The sequence below is a fragment of the Schistocerca nitens genome, chromosome 1 (assembly GCF_023898315.1).
Source record: "Schistocerca nitens isolate TAMUIC-IGC-003100 chromosome 1, iqSchNite1.1, whole genome shotgun sequence".
Lineage (NCBI taxonomy): Eukaryota > Metazoa > Arthropoda > Insecta > Orthoptera > Acrididae > Schistocerca > Schistocerca nitens.
The window spans coordinates 1,287,054,812-1,287,080,196 of NC_064614.1; positions in this window are offsets into that span (position 1 = coordinate 1,287,054,812).

The following is a 25,385-nucleotide window of genomic DNA, read 5'->3' on the forward strand; positions in this document are numbered from 1 at the left end:
ATTGCGCTCCTTCAAGAGGTGTATAGGATATGTCGCAGACTTCAAGAAACCCTGTGGCTGGCTACAAGACTTGGGTCTCACATGCGCCGGACAATGGCAGTGGTGTGGCGATCCTCCTCCGTGAAGGTATATCCGCAGAAGATGTCGAGTATCTCCCTGACGCCAGAGGCATGGCTCTTACTATCCAAGGAGTCAAACTTATTAACATCTACGCACCGTCAGGATCTGGTCGGCGTCGCGAACGATCCACCTTTTTCACTCATACAATCACGCCCCTCTTCATGGGCCGTCAGGACGCCTTGATATTCGGATAGACTTCAGCTGTAGCCAAGCACCTAAGGATCAGTTACCACATCATTCTCCCTGCAAAGAACTTGCGACAATTATAAATAATCTTCAATTGGTGGACTCGTGGGAACATGTTTGTGGCGATCGGTCCGGATTTACTCACTACACCAGCCATTCCTCCAGCCGTATCCACCGAATTTACATCTCGCGCTCCATAGCTGTGGGGGCGAGAGCTGCCGAAGTTTGGCCCACAGCGTTTTCTGACCACGAGGCCTACATCTGCGCCATTACTCTCGGCCGTCAGAAGGTATGGCACAGCTGTGGGCCTTGGAAGTTGAACGTCAGTCACCTAGCCTCTCAGGAATGCCGCCGCCTTATAGAGAACATGTGGGATTCCTGTAGCCGCCGGCGTGGAACCTACCGGTCTACACTGTCGTGGTGGTTACTCTACGCCAAACCGGCCCTCCGGAAGATCTTGATAGGCTACGGCCGAGATGTTGCAGCATGGAAGAGACATACCATGGACTTTTACTACAGCATCTTAATGGAATGTACAACATTGCCGTACTCACGTGCATGGCAGGTGACAGTGGAACGTGCCAAAGCACAGATCATCAGATTAACACGTTGCCACCTTGAGGGTGCGAACGTCAGTACATGCACTCAAGACACAGTGGCCCAGGAGGAACAGTCCATGTATCACGTCATTGCAGAACGACGGCGCCGACGCAGGACACTGATCCAAGCTATCACGACGGAAGACGGACGACGCCTTGATACCCAGCGCGATATAGGAAACGCCCTTCATGCTCGCTACACTAGGCTGCACTCGGAACATCGACATCCCCCAGAGGTGATCGCCGAATTTTCTCAACTCACTTATGCCACGATCTCTCCGACAGCGGCAGCGGATTCGACTGCAGATGTAACGGAGGAGGAAATCATTGAAGCAATACAGGTCTCCGGGACCTGATGGCCTTGCTCTTGAATTTTACCGGACACATCAACAATGGCTGGCACCAGCATGGACTGATATTTGCCGCGATCGTACGTCTCCCATGACGCAGATCCCTGGGGCTTTCCTAGAAGGACTGATTGTGCCCATACACAAACCACGAGGCGGATCCAGGATCAGTGATTATCGCCCCTTGGCTTTACTCAACAGTGATTTGAAGATTTTCACCCGGCTTCTGGCGGCACGCCTAAAGCGATTGGTACAATGTGTTGTGTCGCAGGACCAGGCATTGTTAGGTGAAGACCATAATATTCGCACTGCACTGTGCCGATATCGAGATACGATCACGCTAGCCAAAGCTCGCCAACTGCCAGGAGTTTTGGCCTCACTCGACTTTAGCCAGGCCTTTGACGGAGTCGACCACACATTTTTGATGGAGGTACTGCGACACATTGAGTATCCGGACATCATAGTTAAGGTACTGATGCGTCTCCTACGCGGCGCGACCTCCAAGGTGTTATATAATGGCCGTCTCACGCCGCCGATACAGATCCAGCGATCGGTGCGACAAGGCTGCCCTCTTTCGGCGATATTGTACACCCTCGTCTTGGAACCACTCCTCTGAGGCCTCCGGCAACGCGTGACTGGGATGTACCTTGGTGGACACACTTTTTGCTGCACTGCCTATGGGGATGATATGGTACTCCTTCTTCGCAGTAATGACGATGTTTGTGCAGTACTGGCGTGGGTGGAGACATACGGCGCGGCATAGGGGAGCAATCTCAATCTCCACAAATCGCACGCCCTGTCTATTTTCTACCCGACGCTACGAATCAGTGACACAATCCGCTGTATTGGCATTGAATTCACATCTGACATGAAGTGTTAAACAGCCCTTAACTACAGGCGTTTATTGAATCAGATGAGAGCAAGAATAAGTGACCACCGTCTGAGATATCTAGACCTCCTGCAACGGACACGACATGCTAACGTCTATTTGGCGTCACGTATCCCCCATTTTGCACAGGTACTCCCGATACCACCGACTCTGGCTCACCGCATGTTGGCGGTTTTGGGATCCTTTGTTAATACGGGCATGTTATTTAAGATTCGTTACAAGTCCCTAACCTTCCCGAGGAGCAAAGGGGGTTTAGGCCATTGTCATGTTCAGAACACAGCGAAGGCCCTGTTCGGCAGGTGTCACCTGCAACTGTGGCGACGAAGTCCGACGTGCCTCACAAGTCTCTTACTGGAGACCTTACGACCAATCTCACTCGCACCCCCTGTGATGATGTCGGACATCCCAGCACCTTTCTTCTACATTAGCCAATTCTTCCTTGAAATAAGCTACATCCGCACCGCACTACTACCCACACGCTTGATGATGACGAGGGCGATATATGCTGCCATGCAAATGAACAGGACGTCGAATGTGATTGACTGTGCCACTGTGTGGCACGCAGTGAATGCCACCACCCTTGATACTGACATGCAGTCTGCATGGTACGTAACTGTTAATGGGAAACTTGTGCCAGACCCGCCTACATCACATCCACCTCGCCGATTCACTCTTGTGCGCCACATGCCAAGTGATTGACACGTATGAACATCGTTTCGAATGCGGGTCGGCAAAGTACGTTTGGTATTTGGTGCGTCAGATATTGGCTTTTCTCACACGCAATACTCCCGACTGGATAACTACCCGGTCACTTCTTTTGCCCGATGAGATGTATTTCCAGAGAGCAAAAACGAACTCTATGACGTGGATTAGCGGCCACGCTGTTCACTACCTGTTCGGTAATGGCGAAAGGACAGTACCCGATTTTTGGTATTACCTCAACGAACGACATTTTGCGAACGTCAAAAACCCTAAATATAGGCAATATTTTTCTAATTTTCTTTGGAGCGCATTCCATAATCCGCCTCACAGCTGGATTATTGATGAAATGAGAACCATAGTACCTCTTCCCAGTTACTTTTTTTATGAGATTGAACAAACAACGGAAACAACACAGCAACGAGACGACAGTCATCGAAAAATTCGCAGTGGGTTAAAGTATGGGGCATCCTTTATCGTAACGGGACGACTTCCTATTATTCTGTTTATGTAGCCGAAGAGGAACGGCTTTCCTTTTATCCATTTGTATAAAAATAAAGTAAAATGAAAATAAAAATAAAGCAGAAAAACAAACCTTCCAATATCCTTTTTCCTTTTTTTTAAATAAATAGATAAATAAAGTAGGCATTGAAAAAAAGAAAGAAAAAAAAGAAAAAAACTAAAAAAAGTGGTAAAGAGCAAGACTAGGAATACGAAGTTCTCAGGTTCGATCCCTGGTCAACACCACAATTTTTATGTGCCACTATACACTTATTTCACCTCGGGCAGTGTTTGATGATGTGAAAAATTCCGAGCTGCACTGTGGTCTGAAAGCCTCGTTAAACAGTAGGTTTCCCTATTAACTGGCAAGGTAAGACAACTCAAACGTCGGAGGAAAGCAATGGCATATGGCCTCCAACAAGACCGTGCCTATTAAAGCACTGTGGTGTTCAAACCAATCTTCCGACTCATGACTGCTTTACTTTACTATGGGTTCCAAAGTTAATGACCTCTGGGTTATTAACATTTCTGTGTTTACATGCTGTAGCTTTGATACCAGTAAACGTAAGTAACTGTCCGAGCACTGTTACCGTTCGAGTTTTCAAGGTGGTAGACGACGATGCTGTCGAACCCAGTTACAATCTTGGTCGTGGCTATGTTTCAGTCGAATGCCTCTATGTGCTGGTCCTAGTACAGCTGAGAATTGGCAACATCGTCACAAACATTTGGCAACACTGTGACAGTGCAATCACTTCCATGTATGGTACTGAACTGACTTGTTAAATTCACTCGATATTCCCTTTCCATTTGAATGATTCGTGCTATATAATCCTCAGGTAATCTAAGACGCTGAGAATGAAAATTCAATTTTTTGGCTAAAGAAATGCTATTCTTTACGTAAGTGACAAATTTTATTATCTTTCACGATGCGTTATGAGGCTGAGCGACCAACACCATGATGAGACATGGGTGCTGGCAGCTGTGTGTCCGTAGCCCCGTGGTACCACCCGTTTCTCGTGTCGCAACGGCTCACTTAGTCGTCAGTTATAACTGTGGTTGGGGTCAGCATGTGCAAGCTCTTTTTCTGATTTATTTAATGGAGCTGCTAATTTACAGAAAAAAATTCCTTAACGAAATCTGAAGAAAACCTTTACACATCAAGTCCTCTTGGTAGCTCGACTCAGTAAGTTGTGTTAATGGTCATAGATCTCGGCTTTATGACTGCCAAGCTGCTTCACAATACAAGCGTCTCTGAAGAAATTCCAATCGACCATCAACGATACGAATTTCATTGTTGCTCTTCACTTAGGACTCACATGCCAGTGTGATAAGTATGAAGGAAATGAACCTCTCGATTACTATAGGGCCTCTATGCTAAATTTCCACAGTAGCAGTCAGGAACTCTCTGCAGACATTTGCTAACAGAGGCTCTAGTCACTTTTTCTCTGGGTAGCTTCAAATATGTGCAATTTTGTCTCCTTAAATCCAGTTGAATATTTTAAATAACACTTTTGAACAACGTTCACTTCTCCATTAATTAATGTATGAACCTGAAAACAGGCAATTTGCCTGAGTAGCTATAGAACAGGTTCTGAAAGGTATTGACACAATGTTTCGCATCCATTTACCATAGGGAATCAAAGAAAGAAACCAAACACGTTACACTGCATTTACACTCTGTGCATTGAATAACACGTATGAATCGAAGACAAAAATAAATTATTTGAAGAATCTCCTGTGAAAGGAAAAAGAACAGGATGTGACGCTTTAATTGTAGCACACTGGATCAGGAACAATGAAATTAATACTGTGCCACATTGATGTATTGCATACTAGTGTAATAAAATACTCATCAAATAAAAACGGTTTTGTGCTTCCATTGCTATCGAGTGTGAAACATAAATCGTAGACAGATTTCATGGGTCACCACTCAACAACATTAGTGCATGTTACATCGTCGAGAGTGAGGAGTGGAGCAGACGTTGTCGGAGAAGGCGAGACAGCGCAGTGCCTCAGCCCCCGCCGGTAGGCAGCAAACGGGTCCCAGAGAACTCAGACACATGCAGTGTACAGAGGCAGATGGTCAGCCAAGAAATCTCTCGCTAAAATATTGTTGAACATAACTGTAATAATCGATGTGACAGGAAGCGAAATGTATTGTACATTCGCTTGAATTACACTCATAGCTTCAGCACCGAGAGGAAAGATGCGATAAAAACTTTGTCGACGTGTGTTTTCGGTTGCCAGACATCGTATTAGCTAGTCCCGCGTTTTACCTCAAGAATACGGTCGTAGTCAAGGGTGATGTACTCAGACTGCTGTCAAGAATTCCTCCGGGAAGTGCCTCAGTCTACAATGTTGCCAGATCGAGTATATTGCCGGACATAGAGTTCTGAGGGGAGCACGACTGTATTGTCCACCTTACGTGAACGACTCGGCGGTCAATGTTTTTCTCTAAGACTGTATCTACAACACATATTGCACGCTCAAGACCTAGAAGAATTTACAAAAAATCACTTTATGAGAGCAATATTAATTATAGCGTTCGAAGTATTCATAGTATTGTATACGTGTGTGTAAACGCCTCCCAATGCCCACTCAAGGAAGACAAGGATACACAGTCTAGCTTCAATATTATAAATACGCCTCAGTTTGTGGATGAACTCAGACTTAGGTTGATTATCATTTTGAATATTCAAACTTAGGTTGATTATCATTCTGAATATTCAGCATTCGTGTTAAAATCGTTTTCAACCAATGATTCCCACAGCTATAGGAACACTACTTGTGATACCTCTTGGACAAAATACTTACGAAGTGCTATCAGTCGAAAAGATCAACCTGACACAAACTGTGGGAAGTTTGTTTTACAACCTTCGTACCTGGATAAAGGGCTTTTCCTATTTGAGATATCTGTGAATGTTGCTGCATAAGGCGATTTAAGAAGAAACTAAATTCCTTCAGCTACCACAATGTTTAAAGAAATCGTGGTTTGTGAATCGTTTACCGGCCGTACTCTGCCGCATTTCGCTGTTTGGAAGGCAAAAAGCTTACTGACAAATTTCAAGAAGGAAAAGGGGAACAAAACGTCTCCCACTGGAAGGTCATGTTGTTTTATTTAAATGATTACAAAATCAGGTAAAACGAATACTGTTACAGTGTACTTGTGGAGCCCAAGGAGTGAACTGCCTATTTTCCGGTGAGAAATAGCAATGGCAAACAGTCGTCGCTACATTAGGTTCCTTAAACTGGCGTCACTCTGAGCTAGAATTTATGGTCAGCGACTAAGTGTCGGATGCGGGTTTTGCAACTGTGGAATACTTTCCTACATTATAGGAGCAAATATTAAATTTGAACTAATATTGCGAAAAGTTTGAACTTGCATAGCTTAGAATGTAAATCTTCCTTTTTATTGCAAAGGAAAACAATTGACTATCTAAAACATTCTCTGTCATACACAACTTGAAACAGGTCACGTCGACCAAATCATAAGGAAGAACTGACAGCGACGCATATCGGAAGGCAGTAAGATTCCTTCGCTTTTGGTTTGTCAGTATTCGACAGCCATTTCTAGGCACAAGTAAATGAAGAAAGGCAGCGCGTTTTGTTATCAAGTAACGTCTTCATCTATTACTTTAGTTTTAATGCAATCTACGAGTAATTGCTGTGTTTGATATTAACATGAAAAGGATTCCGTAGACAGGGAAAGAACCTGTTCTTGGGCAAGTGCTTCTATAATCACCAAAAGGCATTAAATGATCTTCAAGCAAATATGTTCCATCAGCGGTATGAAGAAAATGATAGTAATAATGACGGTAATAATCGAATTTTCCGGCAATTCTACACTTCACAGTTCATTTTCTCGAAGTAAGAAACTTGCTAAATTAATGAAAATTTCAAAATGGCTCCACATTGAGACTACGATGCCCAACAGAGTCTTTACATCCTGCTGACATACGAATAGCATAATCTCCGCGTCAGAAGCTTGCTTCTACTTAACCATTTAATAGACTCGCATTTGTAAGCTAAGCACATATTCCGTTACAGCACACTCCTTGGGCTGGGAAATGTGGTCACAATGGTCTGGTGGAACGAACTATCACAGGTGCAACGCGTGGGTTCAGACTTTTACTTTTGAGACGCACAAACAGATTTACTTTACCTATGGTAACCTCAAGAGAAAGACGATATAATCCAGAATCCGCATAAAACATCAAGTTCCTTCATTACCAACTGGGCAGATGCTGTTTACGTTGGGAAATGACATAGACGGATGTCATGATAAACAGAAATACTGTAGCCACTAAACTTATTTACATTAGAAAATTTTATTTTGTTTCATGAACCAATAGCCATTTAAAGGAACAGGGCTCTTATTTCATTTGTACTTTATTGAACTAGAGACGTTGAAAAATTTGGTGCTGGACTGTGATTCGAATTCGTATCTCCTCTTTTGCGGATCTGAATCTCTCGGAACTGTATAGTTGAATAATTTCGTTCCTTTTCTCAAGACTGCACTCTTCCCTAGGTCTTCTCCAAAGGTAAGTATGAGGGTCCGAATCCTGATCCAGTACAAAAATATTCATAATTTCATTTTCACGTGCAAACCAGCCTGCTAGTGAAAATTAATGTGCATTTTTAATGTCTGTTCATATGTCGTCAACAATTGCAATAGGCGTCGCTATTTCTGGTCAAACACGTACACATATTACTGTTGCTGACTAAGCAATTAAAACTTAAGCTATATTCGTGGATGATAAAGAAGGACGGTAGGTGTGCGGTTCGATTGTTGCTCAGGCACAAAAATTTGTATCCTTATTTTAGATTCAAACACCTAGCAGCTGGTAAGAAAAACCGATACGTAACATTTCAATTTACTTAATTAACAATCCGATTATGAGCTGGGTTCGTATCTCCATCGCAGAACTTCTCATCATGCACTTCATCTTAAAAAGCATGCACACTTTGTTACTTCTGAATGGAAGTATATTAGACATCTTTCGTGGTTAGTTAAGAGGGACGAAAGAGTCTTGATTGGAGTCCCGGTTTATTACAAAAACTATCGTCTTTTATTTTCAAGCTTAGATTTGGTAACTGATATTGGCGAAAATTTCGGTCATTCCTGACTTTTCATGGCTAGTCAGCAATATGATATGATTAAATTAGATTAGGTCTGATTAAATTAATACTTGTTCCATAGATCATGAATACGACATTTCGTAATGATGTGGAACGTGTCATTATAATGAAAGGTTTCTTTACATACCATGTTTAATTTTCTTTACAACTACTTTTTACTCTCTCTCTCTCTCTCATTCTTTTTTATATTTATGACTCTCTCTCTCTCTCTCTCTTGTCACACACAACCACACACACCCATTCTTTTTTTAATTTTATTTGTTTGTTGTGCTCGACTATCGGCCAGGCACGAAAATGACCATGAATGAGTTTCTTAGTTTTGAGTACACTTATGAAAGGAATATAAAAACAACTATGAGAGTTACTGATTTATGATGCTTAGTTTGCAGTCAGTTCTGAGTATTGTTAGTAACTCTACTCCAGTCCCTAAAACTAGTTACAGACATGCGAATCAGATGCATTGCGTATTCCAGCCCATGGCAGCCGCATCTTTTAGACGCCAGCTATGGTCACTTTCCAGCTCACTGTAGGAACACATCTGTTCTTTCTCTTCCTGTTGGTACTGTAACTGAGATTTGGCAATCAGGCTAGGTATGTTTGGCAACTCTGTGATCGACGAGTTACTTCCTGGTGTGCACGGAATTAAGCCTCAAAGTTCACTTGAGTTTTCCAGTCATTTCCATTTAATAATCTGAGTTATTATTGCTTGAGGTGTAACAAAACATTGTAAATTTACGGTTTTCAGTCCGCGAAAGTCATACTACTCTGAAATCGCAACTAATCTCGTCCTTTAAATAGCGGTTTACGAGTTCTAGGCATTATTGGCCTCGTAAGAGGAAGTGAAGGCGCATATTTCTTCGCTAGCTCTGTGGTAATGTACTGACCTGTGAAAAACCATCTGTTATGCTTCCCGGTTCTAGTCACACTGACTGTGAAGTTTTTATCCCTCCTGTGAAAGATCTACAAGCAGTCAGATCAAACATCGATAAGCAAATCGTAAGAAAATACTTTCGGCTCAAAGTGCAATGGTGAAAAACATACAGGTAGCGCCTCATTCCGCTACTGAGAAGGAAATTTTGGGTTTCCAGGATTACATAACTTTGTTTATGAAATGCCACAGTGCGCAAATTTCGTAAGGTTTCTTTTAGTGTTGTTAAAACAGTAGTGAATCTGAGAGACAAATTAATCATCAACGATATATGCGAATTCTCTGATGTTATCTATAACAGTCTGACAATACACATGCAGTTTATTGATTACATGCATGTAGAAAACTTGTTCTGAGTTAAGGCTGTCAAACAAGGTTTGAAGAACAATAAAATGCTACTACCACACGACAGCTAATGCAGGAAATACTTTGCTGACGTATTTTGGCACGATGCGCTCGCCCCATACTTAATACAAAAGTTTGTAGTGTCATCTGCTGCCTGGCCGTCTATTAAACCTGAAAAGAACAAAATGTCGCAGAAGTTAGCCCTTTATCCACATGCGGCTATTTTGGGTTTAGAAGTGAAGGGAATTATGTTCAAAGTTCCATTAGATTGATAACCTCAGCAGGCAGCAGAATTGCGTTTTAAGAAATGCAGCAGTGAATGTATTCGAACTCGCGACACTTACCATGACGCTACCAGCTGACACATAGCTACAGCAGTTGCAGAAGTCTACAACAATTCCTCCAGAACTCTTGCATTCCTCAGTGCTGTGAGATAATGCATATGGACGGATCTAGACTCCTGAGAGACAGACAGTTACACCTTTTCTCTTGCACTGCACGACGTTTTCGACAAACAGATAGCGTAATAGAATAGCTCAAGTGGAAAGGAACACTTCCCATTTAAATTTCTGCATCCTACAGTGTTGGCAGTTCTGTGTAGGTGTCAGTTACATGATTTTATTTCGGCGATTACAAGATAGAACTGAATGTATGCACTGGGTAGCCGACGCAGCTGGTTCATGGCGATTTGGTCAACCGAGTAAATGAATGTACTGAACATGCTGCAAACCACTACAGGGAGCCTGTGTGTCAGAATTCTAATCCAGTTTGGCGCAACGGCGTTTACGATAGAAAAATGAGTCACCGAGAAGAGGATTTGGTGGTCTGTTGGATTGATGATAGGTTCATATAGTTATGGTCGAGGTTTAATTCCAACTTCTGCCGATGATTTTTGACAGGGAGAGAGAGAGATTCTTTTCTCTTCTGGCAACGCCAAGTGAAGAAGGTGTAATGGCATTGCCGTCTGAAATTCCCATTAAACATGATATTCCGTCTCTACCAGGTAGACGTTAGGCTGAACCACAATAGAGCCAGGAGTGGTGACATGTAGGGACTCTTATCACCAGTAACCTTTCTTATATTAGTTATTTATTTCTAGTGACGATACATACGCTATGTAGGGTCACAGGACGCTTATTCCATCTTTTATTTGAGCTTCTGTATGTCGATAAAATTGGTTCTGTATTGGGGATACAACTCAGAGCGCCCTTAACGCGGAATTTGACCTCTTAGTGACAATACAGCTCGGCTACAATTTGTTGTTTGATCAAAACTGCAGATTCTTCAGCATCTCCACATATTGCGTGTGAATGGGTTTGAATCCTGGCCCGGCACTAAAGTTTTCATTATGTATTATCAAGCTCTAAAATGAGAACACCTATCTGCTGGTGGACAATAATTTTGAATTTTGATATATTTTCATTCGTTGTCAACACTAACGATATCTGACGTTTTTGACTCCCAGTGAGACACAGAACTATTTGCGAGATCACTGTAAGTTCAAGGATGTGATTCTGAGCTGCTGGTGGAGAATAATTTGGTAGCTCACGTCTCTTTGTGTGTAGTCAACAATGATATGTGTGGGGTTCGATTACCAGTCAGCACTGATCTCTTCGTCGTATTATTTGTAGTTCAAACATGCTCACATGTCGCTGCTGGTGTAACAAACCCGTACTTAACGTTCGTTTGCTCTAGAGTATAACAGCAATAGGTGCCGGGTTCTAGTCCCGGGAAGGAAAAAATTAATGTTTCGTCTAGTTATTTCAGTTAAAACATCTAGCTACTGCCGAGAAAATCCGATATGTCACAGTTGATTGTGCTCCGATAACAATCCGAATAGGTTCTGGGTTCGAATTCCTGTCCAACACAAAGCTTTACGTCACGGCATTTCAAGTAAGTCACTTGTGAAGAAGCAATATTTAACATGTCTCGTAATTCATTAACAGGGACAACAGTTGCTGGGTGGAATTCGCCTACGTTAAAAATGTCTACGTTTTGTAATTTAAAGTTGATATTTGATAACTGATACTATCTAAAATCGAGGTATAGCACTCTCTGTGTGCCCAGTCAGGAATGACTGTTAGTTTCCGTCAGTCACGAAATCTTTGCTTAGCCGAACATGACCTGCGTTTAAATCCATATGCAGAACTAGACGGTTCGTGGTGTCATTTGAAGTTCATACATATTCTCAATTAGCTGCTCGTGAATAACTTAAATTTTTAATGTCATTTTGTGTTAAATAATAAGTACGGTATGTTACTTTGAAGAGGAAATCATGAATACGACGAACTTACTACGTGCATTACGTATCTGACTAATAATGAGAGTGGTAACATTTCAGGTATACCATTTATTGTAATAAATGTTAGCTTACAAGCCTTAATGACAGTCTTATCTGTGATAAGGTGTTCCCTGGTATTTGTAGTATCGTGGTATTACTTTACATCTTGAGTTATTGCGATACAGAGCAGTGTTTTCTAGTGGTGACTTGTTGGAACCATTTTCAATAGTCCAACGACTATACCGAGGAGCGATTAGAGGACCTGCTAGACAGCTGCGTTATGCGGGTTGCATGATAATCAGGCGATATACAATTCAGGTCGTTCGGATACTTTTGAGCACGACTGTACATCCTCTACCATTATAAAATTTGACATGTTAATAGTGTATTTTTTAGTAATCTTGAAAATTTAAAATTGCCATCTTGAGAAATTTACTAAATATGACTTAACCTGTTTTCCTTTGGGCTGTTCATCTCTGTGTGTCATTCTGCTGTGGGCAGTAGCGACGTTCCAATGCCAGGCACCACCCTTTTGTTTTGGACGGCTGTTAACTCGCTGAGTAATTCCGGCACTTGTGGCACTGTGTTGGTAAGGTGAGCTGATATAAGTTTCTGATGGCTGTCTGGCTGTTTTATTACCAGTGATACTTTTAGACCCGTTAATTGTTTTAAAATCACGTCAGATCAAATGACGGCTAGCGACCAATTTATCTCTCCTACAGTGTAATCTGTTTAATATTTGACAGGTCTAGCTCGCGACACAAGCTTGCCGGTTTTTCTTGATTATACTCTTTTTGTCACTGAAAAGTCTAGTTGCCACTTTACATTCTGCATATTGAAATTACATTAATATTTGAAGGGGCTAGATCCCGGCATCTATTTGCTGATTTTTCTGTATTAATTGTTTTTAGTCATTAAAAGGGGATAGCGCCAGTTTTATCTCCTTTAATTGAAATTAGTTTAATATTTGAGGGGACTAGTACCTGACATCTTCCTGTAAAGTTCCTCTAACATTTTTCAGGGACCCGTGTCCGCTTACCGTTTGCTATATTCAAACAGTTTTTGACACTTTAAGGAGGTAGATGTCGACCTTTACTGATTATGTTTCTTGTCTTGGGTTTCAGTGTAAGGAAAGATCGTAACTTGTCTTTGGTTCAAAAATGGTTCAAATGGCTCTGAGCACTATGGTACCTAACTTCTGAGGTCATCAGTCCCCTAGAACTTAGAACTACTTAAACCTAACTAACCTAAGGACATCACATACATCCATGCCCGAGGCAGGATTCGAACCTGCGACGGTAGTGGTCGCGCGGCTCCAGACTGTAGCGCCTAGAACCGCTCGACCACTCTGGCCGGCCCTCCACTGCAAAACGAACTCCAAAGCTTCAGTCATCACTTATCATATTGGAGGTTTCATAATTGGTATGGTTTCAGATGTGACTGAAATCAATGAATCTGCCACTTCTAGCGTTAAAAGGTTTTTTGCTTTTCACATTTAACCAAATATAACATTGATGATGATAATTTATGGCAATGTTTGCCGACAAGATAAAGAATGCAACCTTTAACACTAGATTGCGTACTCACGGCAGTTCTCCTTGGCCGTTTTTTGGTACGACTTGGAAAGAGAGAAAAATTAATGAATGATCGCCGATGCATCGGTTCTCGATTATGTTCAGGAGACGTACAGATTGATTGCGGAAAATAGTTTCTCAAATGACCTTTAACAAGGATTGCTTTCACGCAATCAGAATCTTCAATGAAATTACCTAAGGGACCTATTTGAATAATAAAAAAAAATTGGAAATGAACGTAAAACAGTGAAATTTCGTAAAAAAAGTTGTCAGATCGGAAATTGAACCCATTAATGGTCTCACAAATACAATCGAGACATCGCGATAGAGAGCGAACCTGTAACAAAGTTCATTTAAACATAAACATTATTTGTGGTTAATTTAAAGAAAAGAATAAGCATAGATTTTCTGTACAGTGAAGCATCAATATATTCTCAAAGAACAAAGGCGTTAAGCTATAAACAATAACAAATTTACAATGAATACAAAACTTAGATTTTTATGTTTTTCTCCTACATGGAGCAGTCCAACAATCGCTGCTTTTGTATGTGTGATATTTTGTAAAAATTAAATGTCCTGGCGTGCGCGTAAGTATTTTTTATCGTCACAAGGTTTACAGAAGCGTTTTTTTTTCTTGGTGATAACGTGGTTTTTCACACTAAATGAAATATAACTTGTAGCGGTGCTACACAACACGTCTTAACAAGTCGGCGACCAAACATCAAAGGTAATGAAGTACATGTTAATATGTCGGCGACCAGAAGTACAACTAACTATAAAGACTCTAGAATTTTCCTAACAAATGATAAATTGTTCTTTCTTCTGTTTCGCAGCTTCTTGCTATCAAGTGCTGCGGCAATGATTTTAAATATCTGCGCCCAGCGAGACATAGTGTTTAAAAGTACCTTTTAAACGCTGGCCGCGCGTCTTGGTATAGGCGCACGTTATAAACAGATTTCGTTTCTTTACTCTCGCGTTGTCATGCTTAGTATCATTACAATCTACAGCTCGATGGCTGTCCTTTTCTCTTATGCAAAATGTCTGAAATCCAATAATATCACATACTTCACAGTTCTTAGAAATAATAAATGTGAACAAGTGCACGATACAAAGACTGAGGCAGAATGCGGCGCACCAGATGCGACAGGCTGGCCTCACGAGTAACCACGGCATTCTCCGTCACAGTCCCTAGAAGTAAACCCACTGACTGCTGGGCTGGCAGGGTACTGCGCGTGTGTAGGTGGGACAGCAGTGTCTGAAGCCGTACTGAGAAGGAGGCAACCAAGTCGAGTCGCTTCTGGCAGCTGTGGCGTATACATGACTTGCATTTGGCACTGCAGATATGAGTTACATGTTAACGAATGATCTTAGTTCGATCTTTGCACCATGTATTCAAGACGTCAAGGAGTGTTTGTATTATTTGTCGAAGTATGTGGAAACTTGTTCTATAGCATCATAAACACACATGACACAACTACTGATCTAAGTTACTGTTAGAGTGAACTAGTGTACCTCGCGTCCGTCGGCCGTCGTAATTTAATATATTATTATTATTATTATTATTAATTGTTGCCGACTTACGTGGTGGGCCTTAATAAAAATTATATTTCGTTCAATTTTGATTTACGATTAAATGCTTTTGTGAAGTTCTCCTTTTTAACAATATTAATCTTAAATTATTTGTTACGTTAATGAACGTTAGACTCGCTGAATCTTAAAACATGAGCATGTAAGCTGTACAATGTAATAAACTTTTCATATTAATTTCCTCGGCTAGTCAGCTCACTTTAAAACAAAAGATCTTTAGTTATTAATTGCAATTACGGCCCACACACGCGCGAGAGTATTTTTTCTTACCTCCGTTAACCATTGTATTGTAGTCGGAGTCCTGGTTCTGGCTCTCGGCTATGGTACTGAAAATAAGAATCTTAAAGCTACGTATTTTCTGCAACTACGTGCGGCTGTGGAGAAAAATGAATATTATGTTAATAGCGGGCGAGTTTTTCGCTTCCGCTAATTTATATAAGTTAATATCGCCACGTAATGGTGCCGTTGGCTGCATCGGCCGCTGCGATTGTGGAACTGTAAATTACTTGAATGCAGGTTAATTCAAGGAAGGCGGACATGAAATCGGGATCACCTCTTACAAATTAAAAGTGCACAATAATATTAAATGAATATATTATATGCTTAATTATTACAAATATGCTTACATTTGCCAGCACACGCAATATGTCCGTCTACACACAACCAAGACAAGAGAAGAAGTGAAGACGACTAAAAAATTAAGAAAAGAGCGTATCTTATCGTCTCGTTAGATCATTTTGTTACATTTCTTTACACTCGAAACTTACACAGAGAAATTGTGTTTTATATATATATATATATATATATATATATATATATATATATATATATATATATAACATATATATATATATATATATATATATATATATATATATATATATATATATATAACATATATATATATATATATATATATATATATATATATATATATAATTCAATTTATGAATGTCTCTTCTTTATAAATACCGTTTTTTAACTCTTTTCGTAATATAGCACTGGGGACGCCATATGTATTAGACTTTTTTTGATTTTTGCGCTAAACTAAACAACGTTATTTTCACTTCAAAACTCTTTATTTGTCAAAACTGGTCTTTGTCTCATTTCAATGTGAAGGTCATCCAAACGTTATAGTGACCGCCAAGATGGGGAGTCAACATTATCTTGCAGTATAAAACATTTGCCATCCTTTGCTGATAATGCTGACATGTCATCGCACAGTGGACACTACAAGACATTTCTCACATCATACTTCGTCATTTTACAGAAACCTATCGTAAATGGTGTTGACTTCATGGTACAATAAATAGTAAAATGCAACATGGGTATGTGTAGGGTATTTTACGATGGTTTTCGAGTAGCACATTGAAGTATGCCAGAAGTTATTATAATTTAGGTGGAGCGTGTGTATTTGTAGAGCAGTTAGGTACAATTTGGCGTAGCTTGTTACGATTTGTTATAACACGTTGAAGTATAAGGTATTTTCTTATATATTGGGCAATTTGTTTGAAGTTTGTTGTAATATTGCATAATTTTCTTACAATTTTGCTGTGGCAGAGCGGATTTTGTGGTAACATCCTACAATTTTGCTGTAATGACATAATTTTTGGAGCATTTTGTAACAACTTTGCTGTAAAAAAGGCGATGTAAGGGGCAATTTCTTACAGGTTTGCTGTGACATGGGGTAATCTATTATAAATTTGCTGAAACGTAGTAATACATGAGGCAATTTGTTATAATTGTCCATTGGGAGATACAGTTGATTCCTTTGTTTGGGGCTTAGTAAAACATTTAGTTGACTTTGATATTGGTTTTAGTTGATAAGTTTTGGCAAGTAATGAACACGATTTAGCTGTGGGAATAAAATGTTCACTAACGTAGAAACATCAGCATATTCCCACTGACAAGTGCACTTTAACCTCTGAGTCAGATCATGTGCCATATGTGCTTTGTATTCTTCTAGGAAACAGTTCTGCGTATTTTGATAAGTAATATATACAACTCTTGCTTTCTTTAGTCTGTGGTACAAAAGTCGGCATGAAATCGTTGATTAATATGCATGTTATATCACTGATGCCAACATATCAGCCAAAAGTACCGTGAAGAATAATACAGACAAATACACGTGGAAATATCGAATTTTAGGATTCATTGTGCCTTGCAAAAGTGCTTCAGTGATCAAAATGTTCACGTTAAAAATTTTATTTATCCGTAACGTACATAACCATTTTCTTTCATAATTTCGTTTTTTTACACGTCATAATAGTGCAGTGCAAAGTTACACTTTGGTACTACGCAAATACGTAGTTTTACCGATAAAGTGCATTAAAGGTCTTGTCATGAGGCGGTAACCTTCTCTCCCTAAAATGAGGCTTCATCAGCTTGGTTTTTGCCCCCAGTCTCTTGTATAGCTAACAAAAGCTATGAGCTGCGAGCTTAGCAATTTATTTTAGTACATCATGTGTTATATCACAGTTATAGATGTAGATGTATTATTACTGTTCAGTTACTTTGAGAATACGCGTTTTAGGCCTTAGGTGGGAGTTACACGATCGTATCCTTTGGACATGTTGGGCTTTTGCATATTGTATTGGGAACATGATAAAGCTTCCTTTGTAGCAAGTGATACAAGGCATTAGATATCTCGTCACAAAGTATCATTGCTGTGGTAGCGTCTGTACTTAAGTACCATAAAAATATAACGTTGATGGTTAGACACGTTACCGCATGTATGTTAAAGTTCTAAAGTAATACAAACAATATTAGCGTTCAGTAACATCGATTACATTTAAGCGTAAAACTTCCATCCCCTCCCCCTCTATTAGAGCGCTTAACTATATGTCAGGGGATGAACATTCGATCTTTGTACAGAGAGTTCATTGCCTCAGGTAGATCTAAAATAGCAATGCCAATATCCTCTCGTAATTTATTAATTACCACAAATAATTAGGAGATGTGTACAATAACCAATTTTGCTATTTAATCAGCTATAGTGAAATTTGCATTTCCATAGATAATAAATATATTTTATAAACTGAAGTACTGTAAGGTACACCAATATTATCAATATCTTAACACAGTCCATTAAAAAATACAGGTAATACTTAATTTGGAAAATTGTTGGCTATTAGAAAGTACAGAGAACAAGGAGAGCGACTGGCAGTTTCGTTTTAAAGGCAAGTTTAATACTGTATCCTGACTGGCTGTTTAAGTTTTCATGGCTGGTAAATTACTTGTGTGAGACTGGAGCGCTGAGACATTATGAAATGACAGAAACAGACCCGGCTTAGGCAGGGACATGACCTCCACCTGCCACAGTCGGAGTCTCTACGTACAATCTTCGGAGGAAGGAATGGCGTGCACCCTTGACCCTTAAACCCCTTACATTCCTATTGATGAAGAGTGCAGGTGAGGCGTACGCAGGCAACCTCACTCTAATTTGAAACGATTGGCAAGGTGAGATCAGCACAGTTGGTATATTCAACGAATAAATAAGATCTAGCAGAACCATAATATCTCGATACATCAGTCTGTATCGAACTACGACTCAATTCTGTATCTCGGTAATAGTGAGTTTGTATACAGTGGATAAAAATCACCATTTGGCCATTATCATGGAAGGAGGAGGTTCATTTTATGAAAACATTCATTAACCCACTCATTTGAGATCTGTATAAGATGATAGTTGCAATATTACATTAACGCTGACAGGCTACCATATGTATCGTTACATTACTGCGGCTTTTGGTATTACTGGCATTATACAAGTGCTACTTCATTTTTAATTGTATCAGTACTACTATATTTTTAATAACTTTACCTATCCAGTGTACCAGTAGACTCTTGAGGAAGATAGTGGACAACAGGTTTAGTTATCAATTAGTGCACATACCCCCTTTTTCCATTATGTGTCCGCAGTTTATTACCGTGTAGATAGCGTGGAGTGAGTCAAGAGCATGAATGTTTGCTGATGCATCCATAAATGGATGTGTAATGTCAAGCTGTTAACTACTTATGTTTCTGGGAAAGAATGCAAACAAAATAGGTATGACGGAGATATACAGTAGTCTGAAATGTGTTGTGCCGTGTTTGGTCACGGAAATGATTCAATTTATTCTACCGTAGATCAGAAGTCGATGCTGCCTCATCTGTATGCCACGATGGACATCGTATCTTCGTCTTTTAAGTGAAAGGTCGCTCCGTCAGAGCGTCACCTTCAGGTTGCTGTCTAAGTTACGAGAATGAGTTATTTACAGAAGTAACTGATTAATCACTTTTCTTGTAAGTCTGTTAATAGTAGCGAAGTGTTATAATGCACATTAATTTTTACACTTCTGGTAAATTCAATATGGAGAGCGATGCAATTTCGATCGTGCAATCATTGAATCATCAGCCTTTAGCCTTTATCCTTTAGCTTTAGGACTGCTGATGTTATCATTATTTAATTACAGGTGCTCCGTTCTTATTTTTCCAGCAATTTGTATAGGATCAACTGATGATTTCTTTGTGTGAAACGTATCAGTCATTGCCTTCCATGGGCTGTCGTTGATGGCCGCACAGACAGTTAGCTTTCACTGTAACTCGAACATTTCATACCGAATAAGTAGCGTGTTTTCGTGTGTACTGTATGAAAGTATTATCGTGTGAACGTTCTTCCAATGAAGAAAGATCTCACAGTCAGTAAACTGTATGCCACTGTTCTCCATGTACCACGTGGCCATGGCTACAGATAAAATGAGCTCTCATCGTTCATAAATGGCTCTCATTTAGGCAGCATGCGTGTAAAAACATACATTGAGGAAGAATATTACTGTGTGAATTTTATCGGAATCAAGATCTATTAAATGGTGCGTAATGTGTATACCATCGTCTCAAAAAGCCATGTGCGCACGACTGTACAGACAATGGGCAACCGCTCCTTGTGCATAGCTTTCAGATCAGGCAGAGTGCGAGTGTTAACGTGAATTTGATATAAATCTTTTGTGTGCGTTATAGTCGATGCGTGGACGATGTAGCTGTGAGTAAGGTATATGAAATATCCCTACTACGCTCGCACGTGGTCACAACTACATAGACGACGAGGTTTCTTCTTTCTTGGCCTCTGCGATGTTGTGCATTCTGTTACGCTGATATATCGATGATCTCACCTTCCTTTTGTTATTACGCTTACTTGCTTAACTTCTACAATCAGTGGGTAGGTGCACTCTCCCTGTGTACCGTTTTAAATATTCAGTCTCCGTTCTGATTGCCCACAATTTCTGGTAGGCGTATGGTGCCCCAATTGATTTCTTAAGACTTTTAAAGTGATTGTATTCAGGCCCAGCTATAAACCCGACCAATTAGTTACCGAGAACACTTCCCTTCCATATCCATTGCACTAAATTAAATATTAATGAGACTGTTTAGCATACTGAGATGGTACACCACGGCCTGCACCTACTGTATGTACTTACAAAGTTGTATGTTTTGTTTTCCCGCCACACACTTGCTTTCAAATAATACACGTTGGTGTAGCATACGGAAAAAATTTCTGTTGCTCGCACACGTACTTTCGTAGCCCATTAGCCGTAAATAATTGGGTCCTTTGGCATACTAGTGATTAGCACATAGTGCAAGAATAGTCATTGAGGATAGGAATGAGTGGCATAATTGAGTGGCATACGATACGTTTCTCTCACGTTATAGCGTATCATATTGCCGTGCTACGCAGATGAGAAGCTGGTCAGAGAAGGACACGTGCTCTAATTTGGACTTGTCCCCACAGCACCACTCCTACTCTATTTCTCCTCTCCAGGGATTTTCCCGAGTTAAAACGAGAGGAAAACTGAAACAACCCAATTTATTGCGCATGTATCATTAGCGCATAATCATACCAGAAAATAATGAGACAATGGCAGCTCGACTACAGTTTGTATATTCCGGCATGTCGTGACAGTATTTTTAAACAAGCTACAAAGAAACTCAGTGGAGAAGCACGGAGGATCACAAACAAAATGTTGCAAATCTGTCAACTCTCAGATTGAAAGATGTACGCTTCTACGAAAAAGAAGTTAGCTATATAGGGGAGAACAGATTACAGAAATCTCTGCAATATTCTCCCACACGTGTCGCAGCCATGAAATACTCTCACAGAGATTGCCCAGGCCATGATCCTACCCAGAGTCATTAGAGACATCGGACCAACGATATTACGGATGGTTACCTAACCCTCTCTAACAACTATAAAATCATACTACCTAAATCGGCATTATGTGATGTTTGCAATACAGAAGTGAATGTAGCACTTACTGATGACTATTATCGTGTATATATCACAGACCTTTCAGTGTCACTGAAATGAGCTTCATAAATGCCTTAGCCTGAACCCTGGGTTTAGTCTATTGTTGATTTCATTGAAACGACAGAGAGAGAGAGTGACCTACAGAATAAACTGAAAATAAAACGTAGTTTCAATTCGGCAACTATTATTGTTGCAGATGTACAGTAAAAAACAAGAGAACAGTTGGTAAAATACGTAAAATTTATTTTTTTGTTTTAAATAAAACAAGGATTGTTAATGATAATTGAAAAATGAATAAACACAAACAACATTAAATGAACACAGCAAAAAACGAAAGAACGACAAACAGGACAAAATCTGAACACAAACAAGAACTTAAAGGAACAAACGAACATTCTTTCAGTGGGTGCAAGCGGCACCCGAGAGTTGGTTACAGGGTCTCCCAGCTACCCCCTCCACCACTACATGGACTTCCTCCATCTTGGCATCACCCATGACACTCTCGGCTGCATTCTCCTCTAGATCTCTAGGGGCTTGTTCCGTCTTAGCAACATTCACGAGAGTCTCAGCTGACCACTCCTCCTCATCTTCACAGTTTGCATCCATCTGGGCAGCACCCATGAGACTCGCAGCTGCCTCCTCCTCTAAGTCTTGATGGGCTTGTTCCATCCTGGCAGCATTCACGAGACCCTTAGCTGCCCTTCCCTCCACATCTCCACACGCAGGGGCAATCTCAACAGTATCCATTACACCCTCATCTGCCCCTTCCTCAATTTCACCACACGCTTGAACCACCTTGGCAGCACCCATGAGACTTTCAGCGGCCGCCTCCTCTAAATCCTGATGGGCTTCTTCCATCCTAGCAACATTCACTACACTCTCAGCTGCCCCTTCCACCTCATCTCCACAAGCTGGGTCAGTATCAGAAACGTCCACGACACCCTCATTTGCCCCTTCCTCAGTGTCACTACATGCTTCGCCCATCTTGGCAGCACCCATGAGACCCTTGGCTGCCTCCTCCTCTAAATCTTTACAGGCTTGTTCCATCATGGCAGCATTTACGAGGCCCTTAGCTGCCTCTTCCTCCTCATCTCCACATGCTGCGCCAATCTCAGCAGCATACACGAGACCCTCATCTTCCCCTTCCTCAATCTGTCCACAAGCTTCACCCGTCTTGGCAGCACCCATGAGACTCTCAGCTGCCTCCTCCTGTAAATCTTGATGGGCTTCTTCCATCCTGGCATCATTCACTACACTCTCACCTGCCCCTTCCTTCTCATGTCCACATGCTGGGTCAATATTAGAAACGTCCACGATACCCTCATTTGCCTCTTCCTCAGTGTCACTACATGCTTTGCCCATGTTGGCAGCACCCATGAGACTTTCAGCTGCCTCCTCCTCTAAACCTTGACAAGTTTGTTCCATCTTGACAGCATCCACGAACACTCAGCTACTCTCTCCTCCTCTTGATCCATCTTGGCACCGTCCACCTAGGCAACCAAGATAGTGTTAGGTGCTTGGTTAAACTAGAAACAACATTATACACTAGCACTTACATTATGAAATAATAGTAATTGGTAAGAGTTTTCAGAAATTGCGGTGAACAAGAGGTTTATATGGAGCATCAGTGTTTTACTTCAGAGTCAAAAGAAATTCAGAATTTGAATAGTAGTGATAATGTTTAAGAGGTAGTAAGTAAGATATTGGAATATTATTACTGCACAGCTGATGACTTATGTATGGTATGGGAAAGAAGGTCTTCCATTATCACCGACTTCACAATAGTGTAGCGCTAAGATTCTCATACTGGCAGCATGTCTGTAACTAAAAAGTCTCAGGCCAACTGGAGAACGGGATGCAACCCGTCCGCTCTGACCAATGACGTCAGAAATTTCCAGAGATGATATACTACACAGATTTAACAGCTGAGACAAGTGTTCATAAACTAAGGGATGCAGGAGAGAGAAACAGGTGGTAGACATACATAACGTCCAGTAATATTTCGACCATAATGTTAAGGATATCGCTTGTTTGAGTCCTGGTACTTCTGTAAAAAATAAAGGAAAAAAAGGATAGAAGTAGTTGTAGCATAGAATACCTCAGTTGACATATGTATGAGTTGTATCTCGAAATTCAGTCGATATGTATAGGTTAATTGCAGTATGGGATACGAATTTAACGTACGTCGATTTTTTAAAGGTGTTGTTTCTTTCGTCTCCGCTACTACTAACATTATGTTCTTACATAGGTAGTATTACTATCGAAGTATACATGATACTTGCATCCCATTCTTCAGTTGACCTATATAAGTCAACTGAAGAAAAAGATACTACTGCTAATGAAAACGGGGAAATCGACGTACGGAAAATTGGCTACCTGTTGACCGATGTAGGTCAAATGAAGTATGGGATACAATCTTTTTTGGTTTCGATACTAATAGTATCGACTAAAATTTATCACAGTTTTGCTATCGACGTCAAGAAAACCAGTAGCAGTCAAAATTGTATCCCATTCTTCAGTTGAGCTATATAGGTCAACTGAAGAGTATGATACTAATTAGTATTAGCGAATGGGAAATAACGACAATTAAAACATGTGTATTCTGTACTTCAACTGACCAATACAGGTAAATCACATCAATATTACACATGTCGCTGTTTTCGTCTAGCTAGCACCAGTATCCCGTACTTCAGTTGACCTGTATACGTCAACTGAAGTACGGGATACAAATTTTACGTATGTCGGTCTTTTCGCCTTCAGTAGTGCTAGTATAGACTCAGAAAATGATACTACCACCCGACGAAGAACTGTCTCAGTTACAAGCGTTATGTGGTTTGGGGATTCGCAAATGACGTAGAATTCCCCATTTGCTCATTCCCTATCTTTTCAAAGCCTCTCAGATTGTGCATTAACAATATAGAGATTTGAAAACCAGATTTTAAACTCGTTTTTCTTTCCAGGAGCAGTTATGGCCTATATCCATACTTTTTTGGATATAAACGGCTAATTGAAATTGAAGAAGCTGCAGAAAGATTGAAATCTGGAAAAATGGTCCGAGGTAAGTCCAAAACCCACTGAGAAATGGGAAGCATTGCATTACAAGACGAATGGAAAACTTGAACACATGAAATAGAGAGGGCAGTAGAGAAACAAATGGGCAAAAATATTATTTCCAATATAATTCTTGCCTAATTCACCAGCTGCTGCTTTGAACTGTTTAAAGAAGAAAATTAAAAAAGAAAAACAGGAAGTGAAGCCTCAAACGTGAATACACACACGTAAAAATAAGTTTTGCAGCAATCTGAAAACGGGAAAACAAGGCTGGATGCAGAAGAAATGTGAAACAATAGAAGCGTGTGTAACAATCGGAAAGCTAGATACCATATATGGGAAAATTATGGAAACCGTTAGAGGAGAGAGATTCAGATGCATAAATATCAAACGCTTATCTGGCAAGCGGACGGAGGTCTGGAAGCTGGATTTAACGTATGAATTGGTCCTACAAAGTAAACCAACTTAAAAAGGGAAGTGGATGAAGATTCGAAGTGAAATATAGTACACTAAAAAGAGTTTCTCACAGCAGTAAAGAACCAATTCGAAGAAAGACTCTTGGCGTACACTACAGTGTTTCAAAATTGTTCAGATCACTGGTAGGGAACCTGAAAAAGGTGTTCCACGTGATATTTAAAACATCCTAAGCAGGCGAAATACACTCAGACTTTCAAAAAAAAGGAATAATCCCATACCCAGACAGACCAAATGCTCACAAGTTTCAAAGTTAACGGAATAGTCACGAATAATCTAATACGAATTAATGAAGACATTGGTAGCGGAGGTTTCGCGGAAGTATGGGGACGAGAAAGTCATTTCCGACCTTAGGACTCTGAAGACAGACTGCTGCAAGGCA